We start from the raw sequence: 16,005 nt of genomic DNA, 5'->3' as shown, positions 1-16,005 counted from the left end.
CAATAACCCATATTTTCATTGCAAATATCTAATAAAAAACATAACCCTAGAAGAGCCCAACTGTTATGCTTTTATGACTGGGACTCCTGAGGTCTACTGGAGAAAATAAAAATCACAATCTGGTATATTATTATTAGTATGAATTCTTAGTCACTAAGCTCACCTCAACACTGCCTGATACTCCAAGTATGCTTCCCTGGTCCTAATTTGCTCTCCTGGTCACCATGGTAACTATTTCAAACCTTCCTCAAATACCTCAAATCTCCAACCCAAACCTTGCCCCACCTCAACCACTGCTCTAAGAGGATGACCTTTCCTCTTACATCATAGAGAAATAAAAGTGCTGTCAGGTAAGTTCCTGCCATCAAATCTATAAACCTACTTTCATCTATATCTATTCACTTTTTATTATTCTGAACACTAATGTCTTTCCTTTAGTTTAAGGGTAATTCCTCTACCTCAGTCTGGATGCTTTTCCATCTGGCATAAGGACTCTGTCCTATAAGGACTTTGCTCTATCAATTATCCTTGCCATCAGCTTTTAAAGACATCTAAGTTCCTTCTAAACTTTAAAAAAAGTCCCTGGATCTCAACCTTTCCCCTACTACTACCCTCTCTCTCCTCTTCAGAACCAAATTTCACTAAGGAATGATCCATGTTCACTGCTTCCACTTCCTCATATCCCAATCATTTCTCAATCCACCACTAGAATTCCATCCCCCCCACTTCCCTGAAATTGCTCTAAGGTCACCAAGAATCTTCTAAATCCAAAGGACAATAGTTAGTCTTTATTTTCCTAGATCTCTCTGAATCTTTAGCACCACTGACCAGTTTCTGATGGAGCCATTTTGAAAAACATATCCTACTGATATTCAAATAGATGCACAAGTATATATCATAAGAATGCTCACTGTTTGAACCAACAAAAAATACAACACAACAATTTAAATAAACACATACCAATAGGAAATTGATTAAATAAACTATGGTACATACATATAATAGAATATTATGTTGCTGGTAAAAAGAAAGAGGTAGTTCTATATATATTGACATTGAAAGCTTGTCACAAATATTAAGGAAACAATACATTGAAAAACATATATCATGATTCCATTTATATCTTTTAATATTTATGTGCAGACTGGATGGAAGGAAGAAAGAAAAGGAGGAAGGAAATATTTACATAGGCATGGAAAATGTCTGAAAAGATACACAAATTTAATATTGTTATCTCTGAGGAATGGGATGTGATGAGAACAGAAGACTTATATGTTATCTTTTACTGGGTCAAGTAATAAAAATATAGTAGTCCCTAAGCACACCAATATTTCCAAAGTAGAAAGAAAGAAATTCAAAGGAGAGCAAAAGGGAATGGCCTGAGAGACCGGGTGAAATCTATTTTAGTGTTTCCAGAGCTAAGAGAAGAGAAAGAGAAGGCTGATTAATGACTTCAAACAGGGAAAGAGAGTTATACTGAAAACAAGGAGAGATAATTATCCAATAGACAAAGAGCATGAACAGATAATTCTTGAAGGAGGAAGATCAAGTAACCAATAAATGCAAAAAAGTAAAAATTTCACTCCTACTAGCAATAAGATTTTTTATATTTGCCTATCAATTCAGCAAATTTTTAAAAAGACAACATTTAATTTTAAAGAGGGAAGATGTAGGAGGTACTCTAATAATTTGTTTGCAAATGTAAATTGGTGACAACGAACTCAAGTGCCCATTAGTAGAGGAGTGAATAAAAAAGTTGTGGTACATTTACATAATGGAATACTACACAGCTGTAAAAAAGAAGGATCTCTTGCCTTTTGTGACAGCATGGATGGACCTGGAGATTATTATGCTAAGTGAAATAAGCCAGTCAGAGAAAGACAAGTATCACATGATCTCACTCATATATGGAATCTAATGAACAAAATCCACTGACGAATGAAATAGAAACAGAAGCATGGATACATGGAACAGACTGACAGTTGTCAGAGGGGAGAGGGTGCCGGGGACTGGATGAAAGAAGGTGACGGGATTAGCCAAGGAATATATATGCGTAGCCCAAGGACACAGAAACAGTGTGGTGATTACCAGAGGGAGAGGGGAGGCAAAGGTTGGGTGGAAGTAGGTTAAGGGCGGGCGATGGGGAACATCTGTAATAGTGTCAACAATAAATTAATAAATAAAATGTAAATTGGTAAAGCCTTTCAGAGAAAGTAATGTGACAATTTGATTTCTAAAATATCTGAACTTCATAGAACTATCAATATTGTGATTAAATTATTACGTGATACACTGTTTAACACATATCTCTCCTGCTGAAATAAGTTCCATTAAAAAGGCCAACATCTTCTTCTCCACTATATCTCAAGCACCTAGCCTAGAAACTGGCACATTGTATGCCCTCAGTAAATCAACCCATGTTTTCTTATAAGTTGCAAACAATAAAGACATTGATACTAAAGCTGTTCTGATATCTGAATTGATAAGAGCTACAAACAAGAAACAGTGTAGATGCCTTAGGAATTACTCAAGTTCAAGGTAGATTTAGATAGTCACAGATATGAAAGCCACAGTGCTCCATCATTTCAACTATTCTGCCAGCAGTGTCCAATCTCGTGCCTTCTTATATTTCTGTCGCAGCCACCCAGAAAAATCCCCCAAACTAGACTGTCCATACTCTGTTCTACACCTGAGATGCTGAGTACTGGAGAGAATGGATACAGGGTTCTGTGACTTGAGGCAGAGACACATTCAAGTTATCCAAACCTTTTTTGGCTCACTATGATGTGGCAATCTGGATGATATACCTCTAAAGGGCTCCTCTTTCCATCCCTCTCAAATGCCTCTCCAATTCCTCACCATGCTCATCAGATGGGACCTTTCTCAAAATCCTGTCCTTCCACAGCTCCTGTTTTCTCCACAGCCTCACCAATGGTACCTTCTTTCCCTCCTGTCTCAATGGAAGAGCCATCTCCCTTTCTCTAAGGCCAGTCTTTTCACTTCTTTCACTCTGGAGCCCCCATCCTCTTGCTTTCTCAATGACCTTACATCATCAAGCTCTGTGCCATCTACACATAAATGGACTCACCTCTCTTCTATATTTAAAACAAAACAAAATTAATTAACATTTTTTGGACCGTCTATAAGAAACACTCTCTCCTTTCCATCATAGCCAAGCCCCCTCAAAGTGTATACCATATTCCCTATCAGTCCTCAGTGCTCACTCCCCAACTCTCTACAATCTGCCTCTCTCTCCTCCTGCTTTACCGATGTCGTCACTGAGCTCCTAATTGCCAAATCTAATGAACATGTTTTTAAATGTTTTATAGTGTGTTTTATCTGATTACAAGAGGGATACACATCATGAACAAAGTTATGACATATGACAGACCAGAGAGAAAAAAACTTGCACTAAATAACAGGTAATGGGTAAATATCCCTAATAAATACAGTGTTCTTACAAACAAATTAAACATATAAGCCAAAAGAAAAATGGGCAAAGGATATTCAAGAGCAAGTCTCAGGAAAAATACAATTAGCTAACACACATGAAAAGATACTCAGCCTCACCAGTGATCAGAGAAATGCAAGTTAAATCAGTTAGATGCTATTTTTCACTTATCAGATTGGCAAAAATTAAAAAGAATGTCTATCCTCAGCAAGGGAATAAGAAAAGGCATTCTCAATAGTGACAGTATAAACCTTCTTAGATGTTACTTCGGTGGTGCCTACTCACATTTTTAAAATACATATCCTTTAACATAGCAAATCTCCTCATAGAAAGCTATCCCACGTAAATATTTGTATGTGTGCATCTTATATCTATATCCATCCTTGAGCATTGTACAAAGATATTTATTTCAGCCTTGTGGTAGCTCAGACTAGAGTGACAGGCAAATGAGATGGATACATGTGGCAGAATAAATGACACACTCCGCCGTTCAGGTCAACAGGACTTGCTGATGAATTGGATGTTGTGAGGTTGAGAGAAAGACAGGAATCAAGGGTGCCCGTAGATTCTTGGTTTGAGCAACCGAATGGATGCTGGTGCCATTTTACTGAGACAGGGGAAGCTGAGGGAAGGGGCTGGGGATGTGAGAGGCATCGGGAGTCCTGTTTTGGCCATGTCCCATCTGAGACGTCTATTTGACATCCAAGTAGAGATGTTGAATAGGCCATTGGATATATGAGGCTGGAGCTTAGAAGAAAGGCTATGTTGGAGACAAACTTTTGAGTGATGAGTGTATAGATACATGGTATTTAAAGCCATAGAGCTAGATGAGTGCTTCTAGGAAGGTTTTGGATGACGAAAAGTCCAGGGACTGAGCCTGGTTTCACTCCAGTGTTCAGAGGCTGATGGAGACAAATCTAGTAGAACAGGGGGGCTGAGCAGAAGTTCTCTGTACAAACTTGAGTTTCAAAGAACTGGTGAGTTTCAAATGGTGAAGAGTCACATATTTACCACCATATCAAGGGCCCAATTCCTTCCAAGCCTGTCTATTAAGGGATTCTAGCCCCTTTCTTTCTAAATATTTCAAAGCACATTTAAACAGAACAGTACTTTTTCTTTTCTTTTATGTTATCTGTGGTGTCCTCTCAGTATGATTCTCCTAACATAAAACTGGTCAAGTGCTGCCCTGGCCAGTGTGGCCCAATTGGTTGGAGCATCGTCCCATGCACTAGAAGGTCTCGGGTTTGATTCCCGGTCAGGGCACAGACCCAGGTTGCAGGTTGGATCCCCGCTTGGAGCATGTATGGGAGGCAACTGATATCTCTCTCTCTCTCTCTCTCTCTCCTCCTTCTCCTCCTCCCTCCCTCCATCCCTCCCTCCCCCTTCCAATTACTATACAAGTAGCACTCAGCAATGGCTTTTCCATTAAGTTCATAATCCAACAACTACCTCAGGCCTAAAAGGCTAAAGGTGACTTGGGTGAGATCAGAAGCTTAATTTGTGACATCTTTTATTCTTTTGGGCTATTCACTTCCCTATGGCACAGTAACGTTCTCCAGCTTCTTACTGAGCTCACCAAATGCCTGAAACACCTCAAGACATCTGATAATCCACACCCTTCCTACCCACCAGAAACTTAGTATCTTTACATTTCCACTTTAAACTTCGGAAGTTTCCACTCAGAGACTCACGCCTTCAAAAGAGAGAAAGGAAGTACTTCCAACTAGGTCAGAGTTGTAATCAGGAATGCAATTTCAAAACAAAACTCGGCAGAAGGAAAACATCGAGAACCAGGCCCAGGGCAACCTCACAGCTGCCGGGTAACAGGCAGGGCTCACTCAGTTTCAGTTCCAGGAGCCCAGGAAAAAGTGCCAATTCCTAGAACAGTAATGTCATTCATTAATTCATTTAACAAATATTAATAAGTACCTCTGCACCAGGCCGCCTTATGGATGCTGGGGTTCGCTGGTGCATAAAATGGAAAACCCTACCCACATGGAGCTTACATTGTGGAGAGGGGAGAGGGCCAGACAAGAGAGAAGAATGGATAAAATACACACTGTGATACACTAGAGTAATAAAGTAAGGAAGGAGCACACAATGTTCAGGGAAGGGTTGCAAGTTTCAACAGGATGGTTAGGGAAGGCCTCACTAAGGTGACATTTAAGTACAAGCTCCTAGCTGTCTGGTTTCAAGTGCCTCAGAAAGGTGTCATTTGTACTTTAATGCCACCATCATCAGACCTCAGGCCCTTGAAGGCACGGTATCCCCAGTTCCTAGCACAAATATTTGTTAATTTCTCATGCTTAAGGCAAAGGGAGCTCCAACATCCAGACCTTGCCCTTAAAGAGGTTACAACCTTCCAGGTGAAAAAGCAACTAAGAGAGGGCTTAAGGACTTGCCTGAAGTGTAAGCAAAGTGGTTTAGGATACAGACTAACTGGTAATGCTGTTTAGGGGAAGGGACTATGTTGTTCAGAAAAGGTTTTCCAAAGGAGGTGACTTTAGAGCTAAATCTTTTTTTTTTTTTTTTTTTTTTTTAGAAAAATATATCTTTATTGATTTCAGGGAGAGGAAAGGAGAGGGAGAGAGAGAGATAGAAACATCAATGATGAGAGAGTCATTGATCGAGCCTGCAACCCGGGCATGTGCCCTGACCAGGAATCGAACCCCTATTGCCTGGATCCCAGGTCAATGCTCAACCGCTGAGCCACGCCCGGCTGGGCTAGAGCTAAATCTTGAGAGATCAGTAGGGATTAATGGCAGGGGAGTGGAATGGGTGGTAAGTTATCTTTTCAGGAGGAAAAAAGAGAGAGAGAAGTTTGAGCAAAGGCCCAGAGATGAGATCAGGAAGGACATTTTTCTCCTGGACTGTTCCTGCCTAAGGTACTCCATCCATCCCACCATAAAACAAGCAAATACTCCCCCTCAGGCTTTCTGGCCTGGCTGCTGGGGAATCCTTTTCACACATACCACACCCTCCTTTCTCCCCTAGCCAGCAGGAAAGGAAGAAGTTGAGTCAGGTACACATCCCTAGAACCCAGAGTTACCCATCCCTAATTTAGGACAATTACTATTGAGCCGAGAGCCCCAGAGGTTTCATTCAGCTGAGTACACTCAGGGGTCTGGACTTATAGTGGCCATGTGGCGATTGGACCCCTATTGGAAGTGAAATGGTGGAGTGGGTAAGATACCCATGAGGTAAGTGGTCCAAAGCCTCCACAGTGCATCCAGGGTGGAGTCAAGGACCATAACTTATGTATGCTTCAGCTTGGAAGGGGAATTTTTATAATCACTTAGTCCTCACTTGTGAGCTATTTAGTGTTCCTAACATGTAAGACAGCAGAGGTGGTGTGACAGGGGATTGGAACACAGCTGTGTAGTCAGATGACCCAGCTCTGCCCCTCATCTGTTGGGTGATTTGGGGCAAAGCAGTTAACCTTTGAGTTTCCTTTTCATCACAACACAGTTATAATTGTAGTGCCTACTGCATAGAGTTATGAGGATTATATGAGATAATTATGTCAAGAATTTATCACAGCACCTAATTCAATAGATTCTAACAACCATTATTCGTAGCAGTGTTTTAAGCTCAGAGAGTATTATCCAGAATGCTACTTACACTCACAGACCAATTATCCCTCAACAGGCTCTGACTTTGAGTCTCCTGAAGCTGTTACCAGAAATGGTCTTCCCCTGCCAGGAAAAGTCTCACTAGTCAAGTTGATGGTCTTTTTCTACTAGAATTTCCAGCAGGTGCTTTTAAAAAGTCAACTACAACTACAACAAAAAACTTCCTCAGGGCCTCAGCTCTTTGCATCAGACACTGGTCTCTCCACAAACCAAGTGGGTAAACACATTAGGTCATTGATCCCTTAATATTAATGGATTTATGAGGGGTGGAGGTGGGACCCTGAAAGAGCAGAAAAGAAGCCAGTTAAAAATAGGAGGTCTGGGATGTACTGAAGACTAATTCCTGACACAAATGTTCAAGGTCTAGGGCCACCCCTGCCAAAGGCTGTCTTCTGGAATGCTAGGTCCTCTGGTTCTGAAGAAGCTGAGTACTGGGGGGAAGAAAAGTTTAGTTAATGACAAACAGATCACTTGTTAAAGCCACCAGAATTCTAACCAAATGATTTCACCACCAAAAACCAACCGTTTCATTCTACATTAAGAGCAGGAGGCGGTCATGTACCCCTTTACAAACCATCACAGAAGACAGAAGTGTTCTGTGCCCTTTCTGAGGGCTCTGGGGACCATCCTCCAGGAGCAAATCCACAAAACTTGCTTGAAGGCTGGCAAGAAAAAGCAGTTCAGCCCCAGAGCACACTGCCCGGCGCCCAGCCCCCAGCCCCCAGCCCCCAGCGCGGAGCGAGCCCCCTAAGGCAGGAGCGACCGGCCGCAGCCCGTACCTGGGGCGCGCCGGCCGAGGCCGGGGAAGCGGCCGCCGCCCGACGTCCGGAAGAAGCGCGGGGCCAGAGACCACGCGCGACGCCTGGGCGCTGCCAGAGGAACCGGCGAGAGGGTCACCGACTCGACGTCTCCGAGGGCTCAGTTCCCGCTAGGAACCCGGTCCCAACCCCCGCCCCACGGCTGGCTCCTGGGACGTGCTCCGGCTTCCGCAGGCGGGAAAAGTCGGCCACTGTGCGAGAGGCGAGACACAGAGGGACACTGAGAGGCGCAGCCCGCGGGAGCGACGGCTGGGCTGAGGAAGGGGCCCGGGAAGGAGCCGACGGGCGGCGAGGGACCGCCCCAGGCAGGCGGCGGCGGAGGCGCGGGGCTCGCGGTCCAGGGAGGCCGGCGGGGGAAGGGGGCTGTGAAGACCCGGCGAGCCCAGCGGGCAGGGAAGGGTGCAGATCCCTGGGATGGGGGTGGGGGCGCAGCGCGAAGGGGCTGGGGACCCGAGGGGAGTCCCCGACCGGGGGCAAAGGGGCGGCCTCTGGCCGCGGACCTACCTGTCACCTGCAACAGGTGCCACGAGAGGGCGAGGCGTCCCAGTGTCGGATTCAGGGCAGGGTCTACAGCCCGGGGAACACTGCAACCCCGCTCGGGCGGCCGGCCCTTCTCAACCTCCCCGGGAGGCGGAAAAAGCTCCAACTTTCCCTGGAGCTGGGAGGAGCTGGACTCTTAAAGGGGCCGCACAGCGCTCGGGGCTCCTACCTAGGGGATCGCGCCACTTCTAGGGGAGCTCTGGGGGCCAAAGTTTTAAAGCACTGGGCGGAGGCCCTCCCGGGTTAGGAAGGGGAGCTTGAAGACTAAGTATAGGGGTCTAAGACTAACCCCGCTTTCACTTCCATCTGTGGTCACTCTGTCAGGTGCTAAATTACCTGCCTCTGAGGCTCAGCTGAGCCACGAGTTGTCAAATTGTCGTGTACCTTTGGGAAGATGAAGACTCTAGACCGTATAATTTGGGAAAATAAAATATGATACCCTTCCGATCCTCCAACTTTCTGTCTTCTATGGCAAAGGAAAATGTCTGTCTAAAATAGAAACGTTTTGGGCAAAGGACATAAAACTAAATTCACACACAGTCACAACAGGGTAAAATATTCAACTTACTATTAATCAAAGAAGAGCAAATTGGAATAATAACGAGGTTATTTGGCAAAGTTTTTTTGGTTTGTTTTTATAACAATGATGACAAACTGGCCACCAGACAAGCTGTCTCATAATTGCTGGTGGGAGTGTATGTTGGTTAAAAACCCTTTGAGAAAGCATGTGAACAATTATATATATATATATATATAAAATCTCACGAGAAATTAAAATGTTAACATGTTAACTTCTCCCCAGTAATTGTAGATTCTTTTCTGTTCCTCCCTTCTTCTCGTTCCCTCCCTTCTTCTCATCACTATGTTCAACTCCCTCTCAAATATCAGCAAGCAATTAAACACACTCAAGTCTCTACTACCTTAAAAAAACTCCTCCCTACACTGTAGGTACCTCCCCAGTTCCTCTTTATGGACAAGCTTATTGAAAATATACACTTGCAATCTCCATTCCCTTTCTTCTCATTCAGCAATTTGGCTTCCTTCACTAACACTCCACGGAAACTGTGCTCAACAAGATAACTTATACATAAATAGATGATTGATGATAGATGATAGATAGATAGATAGATAGATAGATAGATAGATAGATAGATAGATAGATAGATAGACAGATAGATAGACAGACAAGGCATTTTCAGTCCTTATCTTCCTTGACCTCTTCCCTACATTTAACGCTGTTAACCATTTCCTTCTCCTCGAAAGTCTTTCTGTGGCATCTATGACACCATACTCTTCTGCTTTTCCTTCTACCCCTTTGCCCTCTCCTTAGTCTCCTTTGTAGATTTCACTTGCTTTCTAATCTCTGAAAGTCAGACATTCTCAAGGGTAGGCTACATATATTCCTTTCTCAATGATCTCTTTCACTCATTTGGCTTTAATTACCATCTATATGAGCACAACTGTATTTTTTTAAATTTATCTTTATTGTTGGAAGTATTACAGATGTCCCCTTTTTTCCCATTGACCCCTTCTACCCTACCCTCACCCCCCATCCCAGGCCTTCACCACACTATTGTCTGTGTCCATGGTTATGTGTATATGTATGTAAGTTCTTTGGTTAATCTCTTCCCACCCACCTACCCCCGCCTTCCCTCTGTATACAACTTAAATTTTAAAAAATAAACTCATTTTTATTGATTTCTTTTTCTCAAAAAGTAAATTCATTATAATTTAAGCTATCTATGTTGAATAGACAGTATGGGTAATTTTTTAAAAACTAAGTGAAGAAAGAATTACAAAAGTACATAAGTTGATTTAAAAATCCAAACAATACAAAAATGAACAAAGTGAAAATTATCCATGCATACACTGATTTAATCAACACAATTAACAGTTTAGTGAGCTTTTGAGACTTTTTCTTTTATGCATATAAAAATATATAAAACTTTTAGTTAATGTACTAGTATCAACTATCTGACAGGCTTGGCTTTGCTTGGCTACAGGTAGACTGGGGTTCTGCCATGTATGTCTTCTCATTGTGGGACCCAGGCTCAAGGAGCAGCCCCTATCTGGGATATGACAGAGTATAGGATTGAGAGAAAGAGAAACTGAGAGGAAATGTGGAATTGTAAACTTCTGCTCAATTGTGGCAAATAACACGTCCTTTCACATTCTGTTGGTTAGAGCATGCCATGTGGTCAAGCCCAAAGTCAAGGGCAAAAACATAGACTCTTCCCACAGGATGCACGGTCAAGTCACGTAACAATGGATAGGAATACATAATCCTATTATAGCCAATGGATATAATCCTCTAACATCAAGTTCAATTGAATTGCTTTTGATGATTCTTTTGAAAAGGATTCATTAGTCAGTCTAGTAGTCACATAGCAAGTGCCAGAGGATGAGCTGATTTTTTTTTCTAGTAAAGATACTGCAGCCATTCAAATCAAAGCCACAATGAGATACTACTTCATGTACATTAGGATGACTATGATCAATCAAAAGAAAAAAAATAAGTGTTGGTGAGGATGTGAGAAAATTAAAATCATCATTCATACACTGCTGGTGAGAATGTAAAACACTATAGCTACTGTGGAACAATTTGGCGGTTCCTCAAAAAGTTAAACATAGTATTACCATAGGACCTAGTAATTCTAATTCTAGGTATACACCTGAGAGAAATAAAAACATGTCCACACAAAAATTTGTACACAAATGTGCATAGCATCATTATAATAGCCAGAAAGTAGAAATAGCCCAAATGTCTATCAGCCAATGAATGGATAAACAAATTGCAATACAGCCACACAATGGAATCCTACTCAGCCCTAACAAGGAATGAAAAATTGATACATACTACAACATGGATAAACTTTGAGAACATGAAAAAAACGGCATAAGAGTGATTATATTTGTATGACATGTCCAGAACAGGCAAATGCATAGAGACAAAGTAGATGAGTGGCTGCCAAGGACTAGGGGAATGAAGGGATAGGAGATGACTGGTAATGGATATAGGGTTTCTTTTTAGGGTGATAAAAATGTTCTAGAGCTAGATAGTGGTGAGCATACAACTTTTTAAAAATTTATCTTTATTGTTGAAAGTATTACAGATGTCCCCCCTCTTCCCCCAATTGATCCCCTCCACCCGGCATGCACTCCCACCCCCCACCTCCAGGCCTTCACCACACTACTGTCTGTGTCCATGGGTTATGCATGTATGCATCTAAGTTCTTTGGTTAATGTCCTCCCACCCACCCACCTAGCCCCCACCTTCCCTCTGAGATTCGTCAGTCTACAACTGTAATTTTATATCTCTATCTCTCTGCCACTGAGCTTTGCTTTTTTCACACTCCACTTAGATGTCTTGCAGGCACTTCAAACTCAGCGCATCCAAAGATGAACCTACCCTCTTTTCTCTTAAATTTGCTCTCCCTCCGGTGTTTCCTATCTCAATATAAAAAAAAAAAAACAAACAAAAAAAAAACAAGGCAGAAACTTGGCACCTACCATAGTCCCTGACACATAGTAGGTTCTCACTAACAATTGTATAATGAATGAATGTGTCTTTCACAGACTTTTTTGTACAACAATGTTAATCCAGTATTACTTAGAATAATCAAATACTAGGGAAAAAAACTAGTGGTTCAATGGTTAAGTAAATTAGTTTAGTAACACAATGTAATATTATATAGCCAATAAAACAGATACAGTAGTCCCTCCGTATCCATGAGAGATACATTCCAATACCCCCAGGGGATGCCTGAAACCACAAGTAGTACTGAACCCTATATATACTATGGTTTTTTCCATATACATACATACCTTTTCATTTAAAGGGAGAACTTTACGGCTTCTCTTTTGGTATATTTGAATTGCTAGCATCACTACTCTTGCACTTTGGGGCCATTATTAAGTATAATAAGGGTTACTTGAATACAAGCACTGCAATACCATGACAATTGATATGATAACCAAGATAGCCAGATATTAATAATTGGGCACAAAGTATACAGTGTGGATACAATAGACAAAGGGTTGATTAGCATCGTGGGTGGGATGGAGCAGAAAAGCATGAGATTTCATCACACTACTCAGGATGGCACACAATTTAAAACTTACGAATTGTTTATTTCTAGAATTTTGCATATATTTAATATTTTCAGACTGCAGTTGACTGTGGGTAACTGAAGCCATAGAAAGCAAAATGGTAGATAGTGGGGACTACTGTATTTACACATAGTTCATAATGACAGGAAAATGCTTATGTCTAATAGTAATTGAAAGTAGAATACAACATTTAATATAAAATAGGATCACTACAATTAATGGAAATGGAGGATATACATGAAAAAAAGGCTAGAAAGAAATATGCAAAATATTAATAGTGGTTGTCTCTAGGTGGTGAGACTAAATGAATTTTTCATTTTCCTCCTACTTTTCTGTATTTTTCAACTTTCTTATAATGGCATGTATAGCTTTGATAATATAAAACATCTGTTTTGAAACTCTTTAATAGAGAAAGAAAAAAATTTAATTCTAGAAGACAAAACAGTAAAATTCAGCTCCCAGGGTCTACCAAGTGTTTTCTTTTGTACTTGAAACCTTCAATACCCTGCCCACAGCCTGAAGTCGCCACCTCCATCCTTGGGGCCTCTCTGCTCGGCCCTGGGCTTTGAATGTCTTCGCCTTCTTAACCTGGCCTGCAAGAACTCAGACCAAGCACTTCTCTGCTCCTTCTTTGTAGGTGGTGCTTGGCAGGAGCTGGAAATGCCCTCGGCCAGAAGGGACTTCAGAAAACATTTAGTTCAGTCTTCTTATTCCACAGCAAAATTTCCAGATATTATTTCAAGTTTGTACTTCTTTATACGTGTGCAGTTTCTCATTCTCCAAGGTCCACTTCATTAAAGAGGATGTGTGAGTGCCTGATTCCTTTACTCTAAGACAGTATCACTAAACCAGCTGCAAATGCACAGAGACAAACATAGACAATGAACCAAAACAAAGTTAGCCAATGGCCTGTTTACACAGATTCTATGCTTTGCAAACTACTATCTATTTCTGTGTGATCCTCTACATTTGCCACAAGGATTCTGTGCTTAAATTCTTATGCCAAATATTGTGAGGGTTTCAATGCAAGCAGTGCCAGGCACCATCCTGTGCAATAATGTAAACAGGAACCGATGGATTATTACGCTAGGGATAGTATGTAAGCTCCTGTCCCATAGTGAATGATTGGATTCAATGAATGGTTTGGTTTTGCCACGTTGAGGGAGTTCTGGCAAGTGCAAGCTGAAAAGATGGAGTTTTTCCTCAGGCCCAGGTGACAGGATGCCTCGGTATTGAGCAATTGCTCTTTTTGAAAAGTATTGAATATTTCAAAAATACATAAATGTATAATGAATAATTTAACAAGCCTATGCCCACTACCCAGCTTAAGAAATAAGGCATTACCATTGCAGTCTGAGCCTTCTGTATACACCTCCATCCCGAGGTTTTCACTCTCCCAGATTTGATCTTGCTCATTTATATAGCTGTCTTTATACATTTACTACATATGTGTCTATTCCTAAACGATATGTAGTACTTTATATAGATAATATAACTCTGTATTTTCTGCAGTTTGCTTTCCTCAGTTAGCATTATGCTTATGAGATTTATCCCTGTTGATAAGTGTAGCTCTAATTCATTTTCACTGCTATAGAGCATTTCGGGAATAACAATATTGTAAATTATATGTGTTCTCTTATTGATCGGGTACTTTTCAATTGCCAAAGTCTTAATTCTGAATGCCAGGACACTCCCTCATCATGTCTTGTTGAGTAATAGTTTACTTTTGAAAAGAAATGATCAAAAATAGAAGGCTTCCCAACTGAGCATATTTAGCGCACTAGTGCACTGTCTATCGTGAGCACAGGGTGTAAAAAGTAGACTCAGTCTCTTATTCAGTCAAGATCAGGGTTTCTCCACCTCCACACTATTAACATCTTGGACCAGATAATGCTTCACTCTCAGGGGCTATCCTGTGCATTGTAGGATATTTAGCAGAATCTCTGACATCTACCCACTAGATGCCAATAGTGACAACTGAAAATGTTTCCAGCTATTGCCAAATGTCCTCAGTTTAGAACCATCAAGATGTACTGAGCACCCTTTATGCAAAGCACTTTAGTAGGTGCTATGGGGAGAAATAAGAAGAATAAACACTGAAATTATTTTTAAAAAGTCCTTTTATTCAAAGATATGTATTGAGCATATACTATGTGGAAAGTATACTGTGCTAGGCACTGGGATTTTGGTGACTCCTCACGGCGTTCACCATTTATTGCATGGGGTGGGTGGAGACAGACAAACCATAAACATACAATTATACAATTATAATATAATGTATAAAGTGCAAAGCTGGGGAGATACACAGGATATGTGGAAGCACATAGCAAGGCCACTTACACCAGCCTGGTGGGGGGTGGTCAGTGAAGAGTTCCTGCAAAAAGTAATCTTAAAATATGAATAGGAATTAGCTAGACCAAAAAGGTATTTTAGGCAGAATAGTATAAGCAAGAACAAAAGGCTAGAAACATTAGGCCTACCCAAAGGAAGCGGCATTGGAGCATAACGTGTAAGGAAAAAATGATCACAGACGAGGCTAGAAAGATGGTGTATTAGTGTACTAGAACTGCCATAACAAAGTGCCACAGACTGAGTGGCTTCAACAACAGAAACGTATTGTCTCACAGTTCTAGAGGCTAGAAGTCTGAGATCAAAGTGTCTGCAGGGTTAGCTCTTTCTGAGGGGTATGAGGAAGAATCTTAAAAGTTTTTAGCTCTGCATTATCAACCTCCAAAGAACAAGCCAGTCCTGCAAAACAGTCCCCCTCTTCTAGCTTCTAGTGGCCTGTTGGCAATCTTTGTCATATCTTGGATCACAGAAGCATTACCCCTTCTCTGCCTTCATCTTCACATGGCAGTTTCCCTGTGCATGTGTCCCTGTGCCCAAATTTCCCCTTTTTATAAAGACAGCAGTCATATTGTATTAGGGCCCACCCAAATGACCTAATCTCAACTAATTACATCTGCAATGACCTTATTTCCAAGTTAGGACACATTCTGAGGTACTGGGGTTTAGGACTTCAACATATGAATTTTAGAAAGGCGCATAATTTCACCTATAACAGATGGGTAAGGATTAGAACTGCAGAGGCCTTGTGAGCCATGTTAATGAACATAGATTTTATTTAGTAGCTAATTACAGCCTTTCAAAGAGCTCTGGAGTTCTCTACTCCATCATTTTTTGTGACATCACTAAAATCATTCTTTTTTATGACTAAATAATATTCCACTGTATGAATAGGCCACATTTTCCTTATTCATTCATCAGTTGATGGCCATTTGGGTTGTCTGTACATTTTGACTATTGTGAATAATGCTGGTGTAAACATTCACGTGTGAGGGGTTTTTAAACATATGTTTTCAAATGTCTTGTGTGTGTACCTAGAAGTGGAATTGCTGGGTCATACAGTAACTCTGTATTTAACCCTTTGATGAACTGCCAGACTGCTTTCCAA

The 16,005-nt window shown here is 41.3% G+C and overlaps 1 protein-coding gene across 2 annotated transcripts in view; it reads right to left on the bottom strand.

Moving 5' to 3' along the window:
* SYTL4 (synaptotagmin like 4) overlaps positions 1-8,555 on the bottom strand; it is a 67,054-nt gene extending 58,499 nt beyond the window's left edge. The window contains exons 1-2 of one of the 2 annotated variants that reach the window (XM_081126039.1): positions 8,406-8,555; positions 7,863-8,092 (exon numbers count right to left, since the gene is read on the bottom strand). The gene's annotated coding sequence lies outside the window, so the exon portion shown is untranslated. Of the gene's footprint in view, positions 1-7,657; positions 7,746-7,862; positions 8,093-8,405 lie in introns of those variants that run through there. The other variant, XM_081126040.1, reaches the window with a different exon arrangement.
* Between the last annotated feature and the right edge of the window lie 7,450 nt (positions 8,556-16,005).

The sequence above is a fragment of the Miniopterus schreibersii genome (genome assembly GCF_964146895.1).
Source record: "Miniopterus schreibersii genome assembly, chromosome: X".
NCBI classification, from domain to species: Eukaryota; Metazoa; Chordata; class Mammalia; order Chiroptera; family Miniopteridae; genus Miniopterus; species Miniopterus schreibersii.
This window is presented reverse-complemented; position numbering and strand designations above follow the sequence as displayed.